This window comes from Rhamphochromis sp. 'chilingali', assembly GCF_963969265.1.
Source record: "Rhamphochromis sp. 'chilingali' genome assembly, chromosome: 20".
Taxonomy (NCBI): Eukaryota; Metazoa; Chordata; class Actinopteri; order Cichliformes; family Cichlidae; genus Rhamphochromis; species Rhamphochromis sp. 'chilingali'.
The window spans coordinates 33,238,846-33,243,068 of record NC_137947.1 but is presented as its reverse complement, the minus strand read 5'-3'; positions in this window follow the sequence as shown (position 1 = coordinate 33,243,068).

The window sequence follows — 4,223 nt, the reverse complement described above, 5'->3', positions numbered from 1 at the left end:
GACATTTAAATATCGTGACTAGGGCTGAAACAACTAATCGATTATTGAAATAATCGTTAGTTGCAGCCCTAATTGTGACATCTAGATATGTATGTTTTAAACAACAATTCATAGGGGGAAAAATTTTTTTAAATGACCCACCTTTTTCCGCCAGGGCCATTCTTTCCCACCATAGTCATAAGTAATTTCACTTCCTGCCACAATTTCCTTCAGTGCAAAAAGGCAGAGATGTGGCTTCCCTTCTGCTTCAATCAACTTCATTCTGCAATTTGGTGTCCTGTGTTCATCGTTTACTAGTCGCCCAAATGACCCATCTTCAAGTGCTCCATCAATACTGCAAATTTGGAAACATACATCAAACAAACATTTATAGTGACATGCCTATGAACTATACTATAATTTTTAAGCACCAACACAAACACAACATCCAATACAAGTTTAGTTGTTAAATGCATAGTTTATAACTGCGTCCATCAGTCAAGGACGCATTGCTTTCTGACTGAGATAAGTGTTTGCGCTTCTACTTGTGCTTAGAGCTTAAACGTGGTTTTGTTGTACTGTTGCGCTGACCTAGTAGGTGTGGCTGTTACTCTTCTCTTCTCTTCTCTTCCTCCTCTTGCCCACTACCTGCTCTGTGCTGCTGCTTGCGCGTGGCCACTGATTAGACCTTGTGCAATCTACAGCTAAGCGCAGCCTGGTGTGCACTGCTCTGCCAGGTGAGTTGAATTAGAGCAATCAAGGGCGGGCGTGCCTAGTAGACCTTAAAATGCATGCAGCAGTCATTTGACCCAAGTGTGACATACTGAGAGGACAGCAAACCAAGCACAATCCACTTTCCACTGTGAGGAAGACTTTGAGTTAGACGGGCTATCGGTAAGCTCGGACTCATATTTGCTGCTTATATGTTTGGGAACTATGGAAGCTCAATTGTGGAAATGTATTTATGCTTTGGGAAATAGTTACTGCATTTAAGTTTAAAAAATTATATTGATATTAAAATGTTTAAGTTTGAAAAGATTGTTTATGTAGATAGTGTTTCCCACACTTATGTTAATTAATACTAAAAGTAATTACCCCAAATCCTTGGTTAAATCTTAAAACTAGTGTAAATATGTTTGGTTTAATTTAAGGAAAATAATTCTTTGTAAAAGAAAATCCTTGGTTAAAGTCTTTATTAAAATATTTGTAAACTCTAAAATGTATACTTTAAAAATTTAATTGTTACAGAAAGTGTAAAAAATGCAAGGTAGACCACAGTTTATTTCATCTTCGTTGTTTGAAATTACTCACCTCTGATTCAAAAACTAATGAATGTGAAACTAAAACTAGGATAAATGATAGTTTAAACAAAAGTGGCTTTACTGAAGTGTATATTTTTGTTATTTCATTTCTGTATAATGCATTTAATTTATCTGAATGATTAATGAAATGTTCTTTATTTTTTGTGTTGAAAGGTTTTTCACCGATCCATCAAGCCATCCATCTACCTACCTCACAGGCAGAGAACACTTGACATGTACTATTTTGGCATTGTACATATTATACAGTAGTTTTGGACACAGTATAACAGTGCACGGGTCTCCGTGTCCACATGTGCCAAATGCGCACAGACACAGGGGCGCTCATTCAGCCCTGGCCATTTGAATTTTCTCTTATTATTTTCTCTATCTCTATATTATGTTTTAAATCTTCACAGCAGCGTGAGAACCTTGTCTTAGCTGTAAAATGTAGGCTTATATTATTACCCCTCTAACCCCGTACATTACGCCCGTGAGTGTGTATTAGAGAAGGCACACACAGGCTGAATACGGGGACTAACGGGCCCTCAGCATATGTGGGAGTCCCGTCAGTCCCCAGTACTGCGAGTTCCCGGGGACCACAGGGTCACCGGGAAATGACGGAGCCTCAGTAAGAATGAGATCCCGCTATTCCACGGGTCCGTCACTCCCCCTTCTATAGATTCTGGGGACTGACGGGGCCGGGTACTAGAGGTAAGGACTCGTAAAGAGCAATATGAGATGTTTGCTTCAGAAATCCTGACCTTGCAATAGAAATGTAAACATTCAGTCATTTTGAATTTACCACAATGTCTTCTGCTTCCATATGAAGTCAAACATGAAGACTGAACATGCGCTGGGGTACAGGTTACGTCTGTGTTCAGCTTCAGTTGCATCAATAAGCTCCCCTCTATACTCGACCACGAAGTCTCCTTGTTTGAAATTGGCTAAAGTGAAGATGCCACGACCTGAAGAAACAACCATATTAGAGACACAGGTGTGGCAGCACTGCAAATAATCAATTCATTAAATATGTATATCTGTAAATAACAAGTATGCAATGTTGTGCTTTTTTCAATTCTACATATATAATAAAGAAAACATGTCCAAGTGCAGAAAACATAAATAGCCAGGCTCGCTAATAACTAAATTATTAAAATACCTTAGATTTTAATTTATATTGATGTTTGTACAGGTCACCACTGGTGATGCGTAACCCCTCAGTCTAGCCTGCAGTGTGTCAAAGTCACTCACCTTTAACTGAATTAATAAATTTGATTTCTAACATTGAATTCTTGTCTCTTCTTGCAAGGATGTGATTAATGGCATCCTGAAGGGGAGTAGTTCTCCGTGACATGATTTGCTAAGGAAATAAGATAAAAATGTAAACAACATCAAAACTTCAAGCCTTTATGCTTACAAGGGCATTAGTAAAGCCTGAATGAGAAGCACCCCCCCCATGTTAGCGTATTATTAGTTTAAGGTTATTTTAGTTTGGTGATGAGTGCTGGAGGGATTCTGGTTAACAGATAAATGGATGGGGGCGAGGCTGTATTTGTGCAGATTAACTTGACTGTGTTCCACCTGTGTTGATTAAGTCAAGTATCTGACATGCTCCACCCAATTTTTCTTATTTCACTAATAGCATGGATACTGAAACTGTTTCAATTGAGTTCTATGCTTTCATTACATTAACATAACAGACACAGACAAGGCTGATGTCTGAGTTGTTTTAACAGAAAGCATGCACTTGCAGATATTAAAGATACTTAAATGTCCTAATTTAACTAAAGCCTAACTCTGACTTAGCCTAAACCTGTCTGTCAAACTAAGCTTTAGATCTCTCAGGAATAATGTGCTTCATCAACACAACTATAAGAGAGCAAAACAAATGTGTTGTTTGGTTTTTTTTTTACAATATTTTATAAACAAATGTGTGCAGAGTGACATCAATACTGTCTCAATTAAATTTCATGAATCTAAAAAAGTTTATTTGTATTTGCCTTCCAATGTTTCCTTGGTATTTGGGCAAAGATCATCTTTTAATATCTTAAATAATCATCTCAGAACAGAACAGGAGGAAAACAGCTCCAACTACCACAAAAAAGACAGGTGTGAGTACTACTGCTAGTACAACTGCATCTACTACAACTACTCCTACCATTAGTACAATAGGTAGTAGTTACTAGTTACAGAAGTAGTACTTATAGTAGTTGTAGTAGTAGCAGCCATTTTACATTAAACAAGTGTAGTGATCTTGTAGTGAAAAAGGCCTTCTTTCAAACTCAGTGAAACATCACACACTTGTGTAATTTCTTACCTTGAAACAAGTGATGAGATTAGGCCAGGGTAAAAAAAAACCATCCCGGTGCTTGGGACAGTCCGGGAATCCCCGACCAGCGTGTTGCTGTGACCTCCGTGAACCGTTCCGCGTGCTCCGGCCCGCTCTGCCGTCCTCACCTCGTCGTGGTCCGGTCCCCGCGGTGCGCTCTCCGCCGTCCGCTCGTCGTGGTCCGGTCCCCGCGGTGCGCTCTCCGCTCGTCGTGGTCCGGTCCCCGCGGTGCGCTCTCCGCCGTATGCTTTCCACCGTACCTCGTCGTTCCCTCACCTGCCGCCTCACCACGGCTGTGCCTACTTTGAAGCACTGTGTCTGTCAGAACGTCCGTCTTTTAAAAGTTTTATAATTACCTTCTTACCTTTTCTCCAAAGCGTGTCAAAACTCTGCCAAAATTGGGCGCTTCCTATTCATCCATCAATCAGTCGGTCTAAATCATTGATGTAAATATCAATGGTGTAAATGGTAATGTTAAAATGCGCATGCGCAGCTTCCAATTTCGCGCCATGTGTATAATTTCCCGCGCTCGTGTATAATTTCCCGCGCTTGTGTGTGCGGCATGCAGGGACAACTCCAACCGACAGGGGTCAGTGGCGGACACACAAATATAC